Source organism: Nycticebus coucang, chromosome 9, assembly GCF_027406575.1.
Source record: "Nycticebus coucang isolate mNycCou1 chromosome 9, mNycCou1.pri, whole genome shotgun sequence".
NCBI lineage: Eukaryota > Metazoa > Chordata > Mammalia > Primates > Lorisidae > Nycticebus > Nycticebus coucang.
This window is the reverse complement of record NC_069788.1, coordinates 64,857,017-64,876,465: the sequence shown is the minus strand read 5'-3', so window position 1 is coordinate 64,876,465 and position 19,449 is coordinate 64,857,017. Positions and strand designations below refer to the sequence as shown.

The following is a 19,449-nucleotide window of genomic DNA, read 5'->3' as shown; positions in this document are numbered from 1 at the left end:
TCACAATTTTTCAGACACAAACTTCTCTCCTTTAATATACACATGGGTGCACAGAAGACCCATTCAAGTGGATATGGAAGGGTAATACTACTGCCCATAATATTTATTTTATCTTTGAGCTTTCCTGACTAAAAAGGTATGCACAAGTCAAGATTTTAGAATTATCTAAAAATATATTTCATTTCAAAATCTTGGTTTGTTGGGAGAAAGGGAGGGTAGAGAAGCAACATGGTCTTCCCACTCTATAAGGCAGCCTGAACTCACTGCTTCCATGCTATGGCTTAGAATTAGTTTTCTGTCACCTAGAAGTCACCTAGGAACAGAAGCAGAACACACAAGTTCTCCCTATGGTCTGTGCTCTGGGAAAGAGTAATCAGAGTGAGAGAGGAGAATGAATATACCTAACAAAGGAGGTGAAGGACTTCTATAAAGAAAATTATGAAATCCTCAGAAAGGAAATAGCAGAGGATATTAGAAGAAAACACCATGCTCAAGGATGGGAAGAATCAACATTGTTAAAATGTCTATACTTCCTAAAGAAATCTACCTATTCAATGCCATTCCATCAAAATACCAACATCATACTTTCAAGATTTGGAAAAAATGATTCTGCGTTTTGTATGGAACCAGAAAAAACCTTGTATAGCTAAGGCAGTTCTTAGTAATAAAAATAAAGCTGGGGGCATCAGCATACCAGATTTTAGCCTGTACTATAAAGCCATAGTGGTCAAGACAGCATGGTACTGGCACAAAAATAGAGACATAGACACTTGGAATCGAATTGAAAACCAAGAAATGAAACTAACATCTTACAACCACCTATTCTTCGATAAACCAAGCAAGAACATACTTTGGGGGAAAGACTCCCTATTCAATAAATGGTGTTGGGAGAACTGGATGTCTACATGTAAAAGACTGAAACTGGACCCACACCTTTCCCCACTCACAAAAATTGATTTAAGATGGAAAAAGGACTTAAATTTAAGGCATGAAACAATAAAAATCCTCCAAGAAAGCATAGGAAAAACACTGAAAGATATTGGCCTGAGGAAAGATTTCATGAAGAAGACTGCCATGGCAATTGCAACAACAACAAAAATAAACAAATGGGACTTCATTAAACTGAAAAGCTTCTGTACAGCTAAGGAGACAACCTATACAATGGGAAAGGATATTTGCATATTTTCAATCAGACAAAAGCTTGATAACTAGGATCTATAGAGAACTCAAATTAATCCAAGTGAAAAAAGCCAACAATCCCATATATCAATGGGCAAGAGACATGAATAGAACCTTCTCTAAAGAAGACAGATGAATGACTAACAAACACATGAAAAAATGTTCATCATCCCTATATATTAGATAAATGCAAATCAAAACAACCCTGAGATACTATCTAACCCCAGTGAGAATGGCCCACATCACAAAATCTCAAAACTGCAGATGCTGGCATGGATGTGGAGAGAAGAGAATGCTTTTACACTGCTGGTGGGACTGCAAACTAGTACAACTTTTCTGGAAGGAAGTATGGAGAAACCTCAAAGCACTCAAGCTAGACCTCCCATTTCATCCGGCAATCCCATTACTGGGCACCTACCCAGAAGGAAAAAAATCCTTTTATCATAAGGACACTTGTACTAGACTGTTTATTGCAGCTCAATTTACAATCGCCAAAATGTGGAAACAGCCTAAATGCCCACCAACTCAGGAATGGATTAACAAGCTGCGGTATATGTATACTGTAGAATACTATTCAGCTGTTAAAAAAATGGAGACTTTACATCCTTCGTATTAACCTGGATGGAAGTGGAAGACATTATCCTTAGTAAAGCATCACAAGTATGGAGAAGCATGAATCCTATGTACTCAATTTTGATATGAGGACAATTAATGACAATTAAGATTATGGGGTGGGAGGAAAAGCAGAAAGAGGGACGGAGTGGGGCAGGGTCTTGGTGTGTGCCACACCTTCTGGGGGTAAGACATGATTGCAAGAGGGACTTTACTTAACAATTGCAATCAGTGTAACGTGGCTTATTGTACCCTCAATGAATCCCCAACAATTAAAAAAAAAAAAAAGAAGCAAATGGTTGGCGGTGCCCTATAGCTCAGTGGGTAGGGCGCCAGCAACATATACCGAGACTGATGGGTTCGAACCCAGCCCAGGCCAGCTAAAAACAACAATGACAACTGCAACAACAACAACAACAAATAGTCAGGTGTTGTGGTGGGTGCCTGTGGTCCCAGCTACTTGGGAGGCTGAGGCAGGAGAATCTCTTAAGCCCAAGAGGTTGAGGTTGCTGTGAGCTGTGATGCCATGGCACTCTACCCAGACGACAGCTTGAGACTCTGCCTCAAAAGAAAAAAATAGAAGCAAAGGGTTTTGTGTCCAAACTGGGAGCCAACCACAAACCACAAGGGCATTAGGACACACAGCCTGTGAAGACCTGCTGTTGTTATGCCCAGCCAGGAGACTGGGAAGCAACAACGTTTTGTGAGCCTTGGAGCTTCTGGTGTAAAGACAGCTACACCCACCAGCATGCTGCTGGTCTGCGTAGAGAATCTCAGCTCCTGCAGTGGGGCAGCATCCAGACGGGCTCTCTGGCCAGCCATCTGTAATGGCCAGCCCTATTAAGTGACCCTGATTCATCTCATCCTTTTCACTTCAAAGGACACCCCATGAGGGAAAGACACAAAAGGCAGTTGAAGGGACTTGGGGGAAGGGAAGGAACTGGCTAAATAATTAGCCCTGCAACCTTCAAAGTCCTCTATAATCATTAATTAATCCACCCAACTGGGATCGGTGGGCAGATGGGCACTCGTCACTCGCCCTGACACGCCCATTGCTAAATGGAGCCTGGGGGTTGAGTAATGTTCACTGGGGCCGTGGGACTGCCTGAGAGGAAAGGGAGCGAGACCACAGCACTTTGGCTTTGGGCTTCTCTGTTCATAAAAATCTACAGATAACCTGAGTAACGGGGCAAAAAGGAACCAGGAAACTTTGGAGACAGACTCTTCCCTAGGTCTGGGGGAAATAAGACCATAGAATGGACTCCTACTCCATAATGTGGGTCAGGCGCCCAGCAGAGCACTTTCGCCCATTACGTATTTTTGCTTTATTCCTCATGCCTATCCACACCTACTAGATGCCCAGTCTTCTTATCCCCATTTTTCAGCAGTGGAAACCAAGAATGCAACTTGCTCCATAGCTCATACATTATAAATGACAGAGCCAATTTTTAAACTCAGGCATGACTGCAATGCTCATGCTTTGACGCCTCCTCTCTGTGGCCAAGACAAGCATAGGTGTCCTGTCCTGTCCCTCTGCTCTTGCAGCTGCCTCTGTGGGGTCAGATTTCCAGGAAGGTGCTCACTGAGGATAGAGTCTACACAAGGGGAGCACTGTGACTTGAGTCTCTCTAGCCCCCCATCCGAACAGTTGGACAGACCTGCCAGGCCATTACCCTCAGAGCACCCACCCTCTCGGGGCCCAGTGCTCCTCCCAGGCTGCCTAAGGATGCCCCCTATTCTGTGTTTCCCGTGCAGGCCTGCCACCTCCTTCTGAGAAACCCATTGCCAACACAGCCAAGGCCAGCCCATCAGTCCCATTACGGGCTGGACTTCTGTCTCTTTTAAGGAGACTTTGCGAATCTGTTTTATTCTAACTTGAACCAGGATGAGGGAGCCAGGGTACGATTCCACTGATGTGAGGTCCCTAGCACAGAACAATGCATAAAGAGAGAGTAGAATAGAGGCTACCAGGGGCTGGAGGAGAAGGAGGTAGGGTGCTGTTTCACAGAGACAAGTTTCTGGTGGGGATGATGGAAATGTTTTAGATACAGGTAGCAGTGATGGTACATAGCATTGTGAATGGAGTTAATGCCACTGAACTGTACACTTATGAATGACTAAAATGACACATATTATAGGTATTTTTCACCAAAATTTAAAAGATTAAATAGGTGAGGGAAATTCTGACACATGGTACAGCATGGAAGAACCTAGAAGACAGTATGCTAAGTTGAAATAAGCCCAACACAAAAGGATGAGAACTGAGTGATTCCGCCTGTATGTGATACTCAGACTATCACATTCACGGAGACAGAAGCAGACTGGTGGTCACCAGGAATGGTGGTCGGTTCAGGAATGAAAAAGTGTCTTGAGATGGATGGTGATGATGGTTGTACAACAATATGAATGCGCTTAATGTTGCTGAAATGAACATTTAAAATGGTTAAAATGGTAAATTTTTAATCATGTATATTTTACCACATCAATTCTTTTTTTGAATGAGGGGGAGGAAGTTTCATACAGCATAGCCCTACCAAGAGTCTCTCCATAACAGAGACCCACGAGTCCCAATGCTGAAGCACCAGAAAGTTCTTTCCAGGTCTCCAGCTTCTGGACAGATACGTCACAGTTCTGAGGGGTAGAAGGATGTGACCAGACAGTACGCAGAGCTGAGGAGTCAGGGGTTCTTGTGGGGCTGCCGAAAACCCCCAATGTCTCTACGGGCCTGGCTTTGTGTGGCATCCCTCTTCCCAGGGCCACTGCCTCTGCCAGCCAGTTAAGGAGCCACGTTATTGGTGGTGTCAGGGTACTTACTGCTCTTGGCTACTCACGGCTCTACAAATGTCTGTTTCCATTACCAACATCCCTGCCTCCAATATTCCCAACTCTCTGTTTGTAAACAGATAAATCATGCTTGAAATTCTTCAAGGTTTTCTCCAAGAAACATTTAAGTGAAAATATTTATTAAGATATAACAGTACATGTTTTTATAATGCCCACACTCCATTTCTCAGGAGCACGAAGTTTTTATGGAATGAAATACACAGGCAACTCTCTCCGGATTCCAAGGATAACAGGTGCCATCACTTCTTCCAGCCCAGAACAGTGGGTCACCTTCACACCCCTCACACAGCCAGGCAGTGACCCAAACAGGATCACCCTGCCCCTCCTCACAGGGGGCTTTTCTTCAAAGCCCTGGTGAGAAAGGCACCAGCACCCAGGGTCCAATGTCCTCTCAGTGGTCAGTACAGGTGAACAGGGACTGCAGCAGGTGTCTGTGTGATTTTGTGGTTGACACTCAGCAGGGCCATGAAGCCCACTAAGAAAGTTACGTGTTGATGCCCACCCTGTGGAACTACCACATGAGCTGGTGGGGCTGGGCAGGGTGTGGGTCAGAGGAAGGCCTTGGGTGTGTCCAAGTGCAGTGAGCAGCCTGCCCAAGCTGGCACCTTAATGCTGCGCTGGGCCCTGCTGCCTGACAAAGCCCAGTTTGGCTCCAGACTCCCTGGGTTCAGCCTCCCAAAGGCACTCTTGAGCTCCCGCAAGGGCTGCCTTTATGACGAGAGCTGTCTGCTGGACAGACATGTTTTAAAATTCATGGCCTTTCCCATCAGAGTTCAGAAACAGACCAGACTCCAAGATGAAAGCTTAGTTACAGTTTCCCGGGACCTGTCAGTCCCTTCTCCCTCCACCCCCATTTGCCATGGGGAGGCTTCAGCCCCATTGTCCTCCAGGATCTTGTGCATTTATCTGGTTTTTAATCCCCTCTCCCTGAAAAAATAAAGCCAAATGAACATCCGTCTGTCTCCAACTGGAGCCTGCACTCAGCTGGCAATGCCCGCCTGGCTCTCAAAGGTATCTCCCTCTGTCAGGTAAAGAAGGGCCCTGAAGACGCGGCTGGGCAAAGGAGATAGAGCAGAGTTTTGAACTGAAAGGCAGGCAGAGAGGGCTGCAGTGTTCTCATTTCTTCTTCTTCTTCTTCTTCTTTTTTCCTCCAGAAAAAGCATTTGCTGAGGGGACCATCCACCTGAGACTGGGGGTGGGGATATCACAGGCCGGGAGACGAGCTGGCGGGGGCATCCGTGGAGCACCCTGCCAAGGAAAACTAAAGAGCAGTGCGTTTGCTTCCCGCCCTGGGTATAAACAACAACAGAGATCCTCTCTGGGGAATTCTGTCCTCAGCCATCCTCTGCTTGCAGCGTTTCTCCTCCAGGGCCTCTGCGGAGAGGCCAAGCTTCGTACCCTCACTCAGGGACACAGGCCGCCACATGCCAGCCACACACACTCTTCTGTTGCCACCGGGAGAAGTAAGTGGAAGAAAAGCTCAACCTGATGACTTCAGCAACATCAACCCAGTGGCAGAGACAACACGTTCAAGCCAGGGCAAGAGAGAGCCTGCCCATTTTTGGGAAGGAATGATGGGCGACATATAGTGAGAACTTGCTCTGTGCCGGGTTGGGTTAATCCCTGCAGGCAACCTGATATGAGACACCTCAGGCCCACGTGATGGTTAGTTAATTTGATGCCTCCGCTCAGCTAGGCCTCAACATCCAGTTATTTAGTCGAATACCAGTCTGGGAATCATTGTGATGGTAATTTTTAGATGAATGTTAACATCTTCATCAGTAGTCTTCAAATAAAGCAAATTACTCTGCAGACTGTGGGTGGGCCTCGCCCAATCAGTTCAGGTCTGAGGAATGAAAGACCTGAGGTCCCCTGAGGAAGAAGAAACTCTGCTCCAGACATACTGAGCTGAGCTGCAACATCAGCTCTTCCCTGAGTCTCTAGGCTACCAGTTTGTCTGGCAAATTTCAAATTCGTCAGTCTCCACTTGAGTCAATTCTTTAAAATAAATCTCTTCTTTCCCCCTCTTTCTTGCTCTCACTCACAACGTGTGTGTGTGTGTGTGTGCTTGTACACACACATGTGTACACACACTATTGGTTTTGGTTCTGTTTCTGTGGAGAACCCTGACTAATGTACCCCATTTTACAGATGAGAAAACTGAGGCACAAAGCTGTCAGCTGCCTCATCCAAGATCTTAAGACCAGAGAGAGGCTCAGGCAGGACTGGAATGTGTGTAGCCTGGCCCCAGACCCGGCTCACATAACCAAACAGGCTGCTGCTTCTCTCAGCCACAGAAAGTCACAGGTTTCTCTCCATCCATAAACCAAAGGGTGGGCATAGAGTGGAAAATGCATTCAAGTAAGATTCAGCTAGGTCAGTGGACATGGACAGGACATGGACATTGCACTCTATGTGATGTGTTTTCGCTCTAGGCTTCATTTTGATATCTGTCACTTTTAGCATGTGATTTGAATCTCTCTGAGCCTTCATTTTCCTGATCTGTAAAATACCATAAAAAAGGCTATTGAGGGATTAAATGGTATGATTTTATCTGCAAATAGCATTTCCCAGGATATGGGCGAAATCATACCAATCATGTGATTAGACAACTGTTCCAAATTCTAATGGTCTAAACTTCCCTTTGCTTGACTTCCCAGAGATCCAGTCCTCCCTAAATAACTCTCTCTCAAATAAGTCTCAGGTTCTCACAGCTGCTGCCCTAGGTCCCTGCTGCCTGTGTTCTCATCTCAGGGACAGGGTCCTCAGGGGCAGACGGTCCCTGTGATGGAGCTCACTCCCACCTTGACTTCCCACTGCCGAGCAAAGCCCCGCCCAGCACACCGTTGCACGTACAACAGGTGCAGGTTGGATTCCAGAGTGGGGTCTGCCATCCCACATCCTCACTTGCAGGGCCAGCTAGAGAGATAGCAGACTCCTCTTGTTCATGGCGACTGCTCAGCAGGACCCTCTCCTTGCTGTCCCTCCATCCTACCCACCAGTCTCTCAGTCTGTCTCTGCGTGCTCAAAGCCTGGCCGTGAACAGGGTTTGTGTGTTCCTCTCTCCAGGGGGGGCTCTCCAGCTCCCATGAAGGCAAGCGCATACAGAAGGATGTAAAGAAGGAGAAAGTTCACCAATAACATCTCCGTGACAGATCTCACCTGTCCTGAAGAACAAGGAAACTCGTTTGGTGAGAAAGGGTTTATATTGATTTTGTTTTCATTGGTGTTTGTGTTATAAGTTGAAGATGTTCCATGTGCCAGGAACAATCGAAAAAACATTAGCCCTGCATCATCTCATTCAATTCTCCCAGCACCTCTGTTGTTCTTTCATTATTGTTCCCATTTAATGGATGAGAAAAACCAAGGCTTACGAGGAACAACACGTCACTCCATCACAAAGAGAGACAGAGCCAGGATTCAAACCTAGGCTTGTCTGACTCCAGAGTCCTCATCCTGAACTGCTATCAAGGATAGTCTATCCATTTCCACAATATTAGTTATCTTCTCTGGGAGAAAAGTCACAATTCCATCCCAATTCTGTCTCTTAGAGGTCAAATAGCTTTGAGCAAGTCACTCAGGTCCTCAGGCCTAGTTTTCTCATCTGTAAAAGGAGAAAAAATAGAGTCGAAAATCCTAATGTTTTCTAGAAACTCTAAAAATCTATAATTCTAAGAATTAGAGGCCAGAGACCCTAAGCTGCTTACTACATTTATACCACATCCTCCTCAGCTAGTACTCAGCACTAGGGGAAATTCTTAGAAATGGAAATAAACAAAAATATTAGGCATAAGCCATCTACAGATTTACATATTATGTTGAAAAATTATTTTGCTGTTGCTTTTTCTTTGAGTGGGAACATTTAGGTCTAGGATATATGGTCATAATATCTCTGAGATGGGAGCTATTACTGACTGGCCAAATACATTTCCAATTCTAAGAACCTTCTCTGAAATGACATGCTTGATAACGTGAATATTAAAAAAACCCCTTTACCCAAAGAGCAATGTGGAAAAACATTGTCCTTTTTATTTTAAAAAACATTGAGAATCTCTCTTTTTAAAATGGTAAGAATAATTATGGAAGTTAAATATAAACAAACAAGAAAACAGAAGTGACTCAATCCATTTCATTGGATTTACCCACTTATTGCCTCATCCTGTGAGCACAGAATTGGAACCCAGGGCAGACGAGGTCTCAGCCTCACGTTTGGGTAAAGGAATAAGTAGGGAGGAAATGAATGTCGAAGATGCCTGTCAGACCATTCAAATCAATTCAGTTCAACATACACATTGCTTGGATTTCTTCCCTAACCTTGGCCTTGGACACCCTTGCCATAACCCAATAGGGAGTTGACCATTTTGATTAATGATCCCAGGGCTTCGCTCAGAAAGGGTTTCACATTTTACTCCAGTGCAAACACTCCCAAACCTCTCCTTTCTCTTGTTTTTCATTTTTAAACCATTTCAAATTCATGTATGTATTTATTTGTGTATTGCAAATGTACAACATAAGTGTTCCCAGAGGGGCTGTCAGATTCCAAAAGACTGTACACCTTCCTTTACCCTCCCTACAAATATTTACCATGTGGCTACTACACCAGCAGGTGTCCATACAGAAACAAAAGACATTCCTGCCACCCTAAAGGATCACCTGTAGCATTCATCTGAGGGTCACCTCCTCCACTATGCCCTTCTTCTCCACTCCTGGGTCTGGAAGGGCAGCCCCCGAACCTGGGCCCCGGGGTATTGGGTCCTGCAGTCCCCATCCCCTGTCCCGTGATGGTTGTTTTTCCTGGGAGGTCCTCATTCTTTCCTCCTGCACCAGTGGGAGATGTTCAAATAGGACACGACTCATAGCACCCTCAGACAATGATATAAATGGGGAAAATGCAATCCCTTTTAAAAAGGATCTCTTGCTTGTCTCCTTCCATCTCAAATCCCTGCAAGTGCCTAGGTGCAGGCTTCTCGGGGCTCAGCGGGTATCTGAGAGGATGCCAAGATGGCAGCATGATGACAGTTTCTTGCGCACTGCTCTCTCTGATCTGTACCATCCTGCCTAATATACTTCAGCTGTATTGAAATGAAAAATGAATAGAAAGTAGATCTTGCTGCTAAAACATATGTGTCAGAAAATCATTATGAGTATTAAATTACAGCAATAAAATGAACCAGAACTAATCTTGCAAATTAAGATTCAATAAATTTTTTTCATGGCCACACCTTTCTTTAAAAAAAAAAAAAGGAGCAAAATAAGATTTACCCTAACCATACTAAAATTGGGTGTGAAGCTTTGGGGGGTGGGGTGGTAATAGGTACAGAACCAGAAATTTCGATAGGACAAGTAGATTGGCATTTCGACGGGTAAAGGGGGAAGGTTGTGGGACGATGGTGATAATACTGCCCTTGTGCCAAACAGTGTAATGATCAGTTCTGAAGCTGACATACCTATGTATTTTACATGTAAAATTTATGTATACATTTTTCCTTCTTCTCTTCTGCTCCCCCCTCACAACCCCACCTCCCGACTCCTTAGACAAGGTTCTGCTGACACAAGAAACTAGTAAATTTCTAAATTTCTGACAACCTCTTATTTTTAGAAGAGATGCTGCTGTCGTTCAAATTAAATCTGAAGCTATAAACAAACCTTTAGAGCTTTGCCTGTTTGCTAGAATAATAGGATATCTCCCTCCACCCTCCAGCAGGAGAGAAAGACTGTAATTAGCTCATTGTCCATGAATAGACACAAAGGAGACGGGCGCTCTGTGCACTGGCTCCCTTTCAACAGAGATCTTGGGGCAGATGTTAATTAATTAAGTGAGTAACTTCTACCATCTCCTGGGAACACCATCGAGCACAAATCCCTGTTCTGAAAGGGACATTGAGGAAGAAGATGAAATACGGAGAGGGTCCTCGGAGAAGAGTTAAAAATATTATCAGGATTCACCGCCTCCTCCTGGCACTGGTTTTGGCAGAACATTACAGAGCTCTTCCGTGACACCCAGCAAACCAAACTATTTATAGCCACGCAATCATTATAAATAAAGCTGTTTATAACGTCGAACCTTGGCCCTGCATGAGTTAAAACTCTCGACTGGCAGCTATAAATAACTCTGTTATGCACTCAAGTGTGACTATTGACTGATACTTCCTCAAATTGTGACAAATAATGACAAGTTTGTTTGACAAACATCCTACTGACATTCATCTGATTTTTGAATAAGTGGGGCTGCTTTCTTAATTTGGTCCCTGAGGCCTGAGATCTCGGGAACTTTCTTTATTCTTCCTCTCTCACCTCCTGAACCAGGAGGCTGTCCTAGTGTAGTTGTTTTTCCCCCCTAATCAACCAGAAGGGATTTGAGGCCATTTAAGGGGAAGCTTATTAAATCCACTGTTTCTCTCTCGGGGCAATTCTGCTGTAGGGGCTTTGCAAGGGTCTGGGGAGGTTTTTTTTGTTTTTGTTTTTTTTGTTGTTGTTGTTCTTTTCGCTCCAGGGAGAGGTAGAAAATGGGAGCTGGGCTGGGGTGTTGGGTAACATTACGGGGGGAGGGAAGGAGAAGGGAAAGGTGATGAGATGGGAAAGGCGCAATTTAACATCAGAGTGCTTGAACTCTCAGTCTGCAAGGGGGTCCTGAAAGCTAGAAATGCAGAATGAAAGACAGGGGTCCAGACTGAGGAGTTTACCTCCCAAGGTGTCTGGTCTGAGAGCTCTTGTATGATTCTGGATTGGGGCCCCCAAGGCTTGGGTTCTTTCTCTAGGTGGGGTGATATTAACATAGGTCATGAGTTATAGGGATTTTAGACCTCTCATGGCCCTTTAAAATTATCTAGTGAACCTCAGCCATTTCACAGGTCAAAGAGTTGAGGCCAAAGGGATTCCCATAAGTCCTTAGAGCAGAAGGAGACTAGAACTCAGCTCCCTGGGGTCCTGGCCCAGGGCCTTCATCATTCATCATGAAATGAATTAATATGGTGAAGTTGGTGGAAGTATCTCTGTAAGCGGTGATGGTCACCCTGTTCTTTTTATTGCCTGTGTCTTCATGTTGACTCCTGGAAAGGAACACTTACCCTGCTGTTCCTCACCTTCCGGATTCCATGACTTCTCTGTCTGCGTTAACTCTATTTGCTGTCTCACTCAGTGCCCACTTTTTCCAACCTATCCTGCACAATAATATTTCTGTTTTATTATTTTTATTTATTTCATGTTTGTAAAAATAAGGATCTTGCTCTGTTGTCCAGGCTGGTCTTAAACTCCTGGTCTCAAATGATTCTCCCACCCCGACCTCCCAAAGTGCTGGGATTACAGGTGTGAGCCACAGTAATCTTTCAAACACACAGCTCTAATCACATAACTGCCACTCACTGCTCTCCCCACTCCTAGCTCAAGGTGGAATTGCAGTTAGAAGAACTCCTTCTCAGGCTTCTGCACAGGTAGGGTGGGCCACCTAAGAGTAACTCTCCTTTAATTTTGTGCTCTAAGTCCCTCACTTGTTTCCCCCTCATCCCAGCCCTGCTTCCACTCCCCAGCAAATAAAAGAGCTCTGGGTGCTTCCTGTGTCTGCAAGAACGGCTGCTGCCATCTCACCCTGGCTGACACAGTTCTTAATTACTAATCCCACCCACTTCTCCAGGCTAAATCGATATTTTACTCCCCAGTGTAAGTCTCACTCTTCCCAGAACACACATCCTCAGGTGGTTTCCCCTGTCCTTAGACAAGGATGCCTCCCTTTGCATAACAAAACCCAGGGCCTACAAGGAAACCCCTGCTAATGCAATAGGCCGCAGGGCTGTGCTGCCCTGGGCGCCCCCATCAACCATATTTGTAAGTCTCTGCTAGCACCGACCTGTCTGAATTCTGCCTTACAGTTATCTGTGAATGTGTTTCCTCTAGTGTTAAGAGGGAGCTCTCTCTTCATTGCTTTAGTATCATTTTAGCATAGTGCATACCTAGAAAAGGGGGAAGTCTTTTAAGTCTACTTCCTACACGTGCAAGCAGACATGCACACACATACACACAGACTTCCAAATGACAGCACCAACTAAGAAACACTAGACTGAATGTGTATGTAAGTAGCGTACACCTGAAATAGATCTGTGTGGTTGGGCACCAGCCCAGCCTTCTGCAGTTCAAGGAAGGGGACCTGGGGGAAGGCCCACCTGCTAAACACGCACACCCTCTGTGCCACCAACGATCGCAGATACTTGCGAGGTAGCGAGAGAACTAGAAATGAAAGAGGCTGAATAACTAGGCAATCTGGGCAGTTAAAGACTCTTGGAGGATTGCAGGGGCAATTTCAAATCCACCCGCCAGTCAGCCAGCATCTAACATTTATTTAGAGCCTGGGAAGTGCGTTAACACAGAGCTACACATTAAAGAAGAGTTGTGTCTCCAGCCTTGTGGAGTTACCTGCATTTCCCTACCTCTTCAGCTTTTACAGTCCTGAGACCTGGGGAACTCCGTCTCATGTTGGCCCACAAATTCATCTAAGAGAATGTGCCAGGTTTTTCTGGGCTTCCCCCATGCATGCCTGAGTGTTTCAGCCCAGGCTGGTCAGCCCCCCATGACCCGTCAGGGTTCTTAGTGGTTTGAGATCCCCTCAATGCTCAATGCTCTGACCTGTTTGGACTCAGGTCAGAACTCACTACATCATAATTAACTCATCCCTGAGGAAGCAGCAGATGCAGTGGTCAAGCCACCACGAAAGAGGAAAACCCAAACTAAACACTCCTAAACGAGCCTGGTCTTCTTTCTTCCTCATAAGCTCCCCAGGAAGGAAGGCCCAGGGCAGGAGAGGGACTTTGGGTCCTTTTGCGCTGTTCCATATTAACACAGTCACACTTTGCTATGCACATGTCACTTCCAATCAACACCCAGGCTTTCCAGGGCCCAGACTCTCATTGAAAGGATTGTTACTATTGGTGAATGGCTGGGGAATTAATTAATGCAAAGCCAGCCAGTTCATAAATGCCTGCTTTGTGAGCAGCCCCTGCATCCCGGGGACCCACAACTCCTGTGGCCTGAGCAGCCCCACGACTTCATGTCAGAAAATGATATTTATTATCACTGTCAGCCCCTTTCTAAAACCTGTAGGGAAAAGAGGCCTTACCTAGATCCTGGGTTGTCCCTGCAGTAGGCACAGCCAACCATCCTCTTATTTCTCTGGGCTCAGCAGGCAGCATGGAAAAACTCCCCCCAAACCTGACTTAGTTCATAAAGAATGGCTTCATTTGCAAGCCACAGAAATGGGAGCAGGGTGCAATCAGAAGAAAAGCTTTTCCCACCCCACCCTGCTCGGGTTGTTTGAGCATAAGCAGGTACAAGAACACACACAAACACATGCACACACTCCAACATCACCACACTCACACACACTCACACACAGTTTTCTCTGATCTGTGTTACCATGTCTTCAACTACTTTAAGAATCAGCTCCGATTTGGAAGTGGCAAATAGTCTCATCAGGTAACCTACTTCCTAAGAATATAGGATGGAAAAACACATAACTGAACATGCCAAGCCCCCTGCCTCACATATACATATACGCCTCATTGACTACATACAGTGTACTTTTATTTTTCCCCCAGAAAATTGGTCCCAAATTCTGCTGACATAGTATATCCAGTCCCCGCTTCTGTTTTGCTGTGGTGGCTTTGAAGCCTCTTCAGTTTAAATCGCCATGGATGCAGTCCTGAAAACTCCCTTTAAGCTTAAAAAAAATAATGCACTATGATATTAAAGATGGTGGAATTGAGCATGGACTTTTTTCTTTATACTTTGCTGTGGTATCTAAATGTTCTGCAGTGAAGGTGTAGTCAAACGGTCTATAAAACTAGTGTATGGTGCCCCATGATCGCATTAATGTACACAGCTATGATTTAATAAAAAAAAATAAATAAATAAAAATAAATATTCATGAAAATAATGCATGATGTAAAGAGAGAAAATTGTTTTAGTTTCGTAAAATCCCTTTAGACCCTGAGATTTGCTTCAGCAGTTTTATCTGATTTTTTGTAGTAGTGCTCTGGTTTTGAAAATTTGCCTGGGTCATAAAGCAAGGAGACCATGACATTTTCTGAAATTGAATGCTATACCACTGGTTTCTGTCTGACCTTAGCTAAAAAGCAGGAATTAAAGAAGAACTTTATCCATGGAAAGTTCATTCTCTACTTGAATATCCTTACCCTGCTTCCCATGCCCTTGCCACCCTTGTAGCTCCCAATGATTTTTCTGTTTTGCCTTGTGGGTTTTTTCCCTTATACCATTACTTAAAACACACTTGGAGAATAGGGTTTTATATCAGTCATTTACACTTTAGTATGAATTAAATCAATGAGTATTTACTTAATGTCAATGTTATAAGTTCATATTTGCATTTTAATTCAAATCCAAATGTATGATGAAAGGTATAAGCTAATGAATAAAAGAACTCATCTCTAGTATCTTTGAAATGAGACATCTAGGCATCTGGCTTCTCTGTTTTGAAAAAGACAGGCCCTAGGACCAATCACATAGTGTTACATTTTTTTTACTTTAGCTATAGAATAACACCATTTAGCACCTCACTCTCTTTAGAAAGAGCACACTATACAGACACACTGCCAAATGGAAGAGTGATCACAAATAATTGGCAGTGTACAAAAATCTTCATAAGCCCAGGGCTTTTGAAAAACAATATTCTTTATTCCTACTTGGAAAATTGTTATTTGCTACACAGGTATATTGTCTGTATATATTGTCTGTTAAATTAAAACATATAATGATTTTGAGTGCTAGATTTTAGAAACAGATGAGAAAACTGTATCAGAGAAGTTAAATAACTTGCTGAAGGTCATTCACTGACTAGTGAAATAGGACTTGAACTAGAAAGAATAATTTTTGATTTCTAGCCTAGGCTCTTTTTGTTTCACCACATTGTCTCCCACTCCACCTAATTTAAGCTGAAAATGTCTGATAACCTCGTGCTGATAGGAAGCCTCAGACTGGTCCTCCTGATGTTATCTTCCTTCTTTGGGGGGAATTCTTGCTAAATAGGCAGATAAAAAAGGCTGAATGAGCCTGAGCCTCCTCTGTTCACTAGACCACTTTCTGTAGCTGAACAGGCAACAGAGACAAGAAAACTTAGGAAGAGACAATCATTTGTCCCTGTTGCCCTTTTTCATCATTTGGATGCATAACACTAACAACGTGGTCATCTCAATCTCTTGTCAGCTGCACACTGTTCAGGATCTAGAGAGAAAGGCCAGACCTCTGAGGAATGATGCCTTAGGTAGAGTTTGCCAGTTGGAAATCCACCTGCCAAACCAGAGGTGAAGCAGTGGTGGTTTACTATTGTCCAGAGGTGGCTAGCAACAGTTAGTTAACTGTGTACCCATGGTTAGATCTGGGGTCACCTGCCACCAGGCCCAATGTGGACAGTACCTAGGTCCCCTAATCTTTGTGGACTTTGTATCATTACCAGCATTACTCTTTCTGATGTTACCTGAAACTAAAAGGAGATCTCGACCAATGACTGGCCAATGTGTGTCACCTAAAGAATCTCAGGATCTGCCAGTTTTAGATTTGTCCATTTATTCAGTGAAAATATATCAAGTGGTTCCCACAAGTCATGGGGCCAGACTCCTACTCTATATAGAAGCTGGACACACAGCTCCTCCTCTTGACAAGCTGACGTGGACAATCAGAAAGAAAGGGACAAATGACAGAAAGTCAAGTTAATTTATATCCAGACTGACAAACTCCTTTTTACTTTTTAAGACCCAGATCAAACATCAACTTCTTCAAAAGGTTTCCTGCAGGGCCAAGCACTGTGGCTCACACCTGTAATCCTAGCATTCTGGGAAGCCAAGGTGGGTGGATTGCTTGAGCTCATGAGTTTGAGAACAGTCTGAGCAAGAGTGAGACCCCGTCTCTAAAAACAGCCAGATGTTGTGGCAGGTGCCTGTAGTCCCAGCTACTCGGGAGGTCGAGGTAAGAGGATCACTTAAGAGTTTGAAGTTGCTGTGAGTTGTGATGCCACAGCACTCTACTGAGGGTGACAAAGTGAGACTCTGTTTAAAAAAAAAAAAAAAAAATCTTCCTGGACATCTCCAGCCGGTTACATGGTGTTTCTTTGGTGCCCTGGTAACACTTGGTTTGCTCCTCAACTGTAGCATTTCTCGTATTGTTAAAATTACATCTATGAACATCTGCCTTATTCTCTAGATTGTATGAAAAAGGGAGAGAGTGGAGGGAGAAAAAGCAGAAACTCTTATTTAACATCTTCAGATACCCACAGTATCTGGGACTTTTAAGATGCATGAATGATGGAAAGAATTTTCAAGCTCTCTTGCCATCCACATAGATTTTCCTGACCCAAATATGTATCCCCTTGTCCAAATGAGTTGTAAATTTTCTTATGGCTCCTTAATATGTGGAGTGTGGTTATTCCAGCTCATTATGCAAACTTTCGGAATTTGAAGCAGTGAAAGCCTCATCTCACTTGATCAAAAGCACAGGTTTCTTGTCTTTCTCCTTGTTTTTCCTGGAGTGTAATGAAGACATGTGTGAGCATGGGTGAGCATGGGTGTGTGTCCAGCCTGCGCTTAATTCAGCAGCATCCTCAATAACAGGTATCCCTCCAGTAGGGTTCAGTGGAGGGGTGAGCCAGGGAGGAGGGGAGAAGCGGCTCGCCACAACCAGTCCATTAAATCTGAACACACACCAAGCCCTGCCACAGGAGGAGAGATCAGACCAGTACCCCAGTGTCAGGAGAGTTACAGAGCTGGTTAAATGGCCTGTTGAGAATTTTACATGGAAATAACACTGGCTACCATCAAAGCACAGCAGGCTTGGCTCCAAGTCAGCTTCTGCCAAGCACCAGCATACTTCAGGCCAGGTGGACAGGAGTGTTCACTGCTACCTGGCCTGGCGTCTTGCCATTGTTTTGAGATTTCCCTGTCTTACAACTTTTTCATTGTATGAGAATGCAGGTAATTTCTATTACAAGGTGCATAGTGTCACAATTTTTGCTCGTTCTTACAGGTGGATTAAAGATCTTTTACACCAGAAGTAAGGACAGTTTGAAAGCAATTTGTCACTCTCAACTCCTTTAATAAATGATGAAGCAAATGAATAATAAGATCAGGTAATATGGTAGGCCAAGAAAAGAAGGTGGAAAACACTGTAGAGTACAACACAATGATCCTTAAATAGATTCAAGCCAACCCTTTACCTCTGGTTTTCTGCATAGTCCACAGCACAGGTGAAGGAAATCCATGCTCAGTGAGTCACCAACACACTGACCACTGCTGTGGCCAAAGGCTGCCTTCGCTGATTGGGAGGAAAAGAAGGAAGAGTTGATATGGGACTCACATACAAGACATAGCTGAACAAAAGAAATCTCATCATTTCTGATGAGTGGATTCTTTTTAAAAGTAAGGAATCCAGCAGGTGCAGAGGCTCATGGTAGGTATTATTTAGTAAAAATACTTAAAAATCACTCTGGGAGGGCAAGGCAGATGGATCCCTTGAGCTCAGGAGTCCGAGACCAGCCTAAGCAAGATGGAGACCCCATCTCTAAAAATACTTGGGTGCTGGGCGGGTACCTGTAGTCCCAGGGAGGACTGGGGAGGCTGCTGAGGCAAGGGAATCACTTGAGTCCAAGACTTTGAGGTTGCGGTGAGCTGTGACACCAGAACAATTTACGCAGGGGGATAAAGTGAGATTCTGTCTCAAAAAGAAAAAAAAAAAAAATACTTAAACCCTTTAGTCAGTGCTCTCTTTGGCAGCACATGCACTGAAACTAGAATGATACAGAGAATATAAGCATGTTCACTGCGCAAGGATGAAACCCAAATTCATAATGCATTTTTTTTTTTTTTTTGAGACAGAGTCTTGTTCTGTTCCCTGGGCTAGAGTGCCGTGGCATAACCTCAAACTCCTGGGCTCAAGCTGTCCTCCTGCCTCAGCCTCCCGAGTAGTTGGGACTACAGGCATTGGCCACCATACCTGGCTAATTTTTTTATTTTTAGTAGAGATGGGGTCTTACTCTTGATCAGGCTCATCTCAAACTCCTGAGTTCAAGCAATCCTCCCATCTCGGCCTCCCAAAGTGCTGGAATTATAGGCATGAGCCTCTGCACCTGCTGGATTCCTTACTTTTTAAAAGAATCCTTTTAAATCCCTCACCCATACACTTCTTTAACATTCATTCCCTGGCTGCCCATGGTACGTCATGTTAATGGTCACGTAGTTTTCTTAAGGTTCTACTTCCCATGACATACCATGGTGTGCTATATTATGTACATTATATTAAGCTTTGGTAAAAAGGGGAATCAACCCTGACCCATTCATTCATTCATTGACTGTCCATACTATAATCAGTACTCCTTTTTCAGGAACATACTTTCCTGTATGTCCTATCATATTTATTTTATTTTATACTTCACTTCATTTCGTTTTGGTTTTGTATGTGGGGAGGGGGGCCATTCTATTTCCCCAAACATTCCCTGTTAATTCAGGTGACTTAGCAAGAAGATTCTTCCACAGGCTGACTCCATTTCATTTAATAGCTAGTCAGTAATTACAGAATCTTAGGGTTACAGAGAGCTTGAAGTTGTGCTGGCTTTCTCATAGTAAAGACAAGGAAGGTAAGTTACTCCTGCAGAATAATTCAGCTCTTACATGGGGGAGCCTGAGCAACTGCAGTCCAGGCCACCCACTATAATGCCCAAAGTTCCAGGGCCTCACGTCAATCTGTCTGTAACAGGAAGCAGCCTGCCCCTCTGGCCTGGCCTTGGCCGAGACGTCTCTGACATTCCCTTGCTGTGTTCCACTC

At 44.3% G+C, this 19,449-nt stretch overlaps 1 non-coding gene across 1 annotated transcript; it reads left to right on the top strand.

The window, feature by feature from the left end:
• The first annotated feature begins 18,385 nt into the window (after positions 1–18,385).
• On the top strand, positions 18,386–18,492 carry LOC128595088 (U6 spliceosomal RNA). The gene has a single exon (XR_008382775.1). It is a non-coding gene; the product is annotated as a U6 spliceosomal RNA (small nuclear RNA).
• The last annotated feature ends 957 nt before the right edge of the window (positions 18,493–19,449 follow it).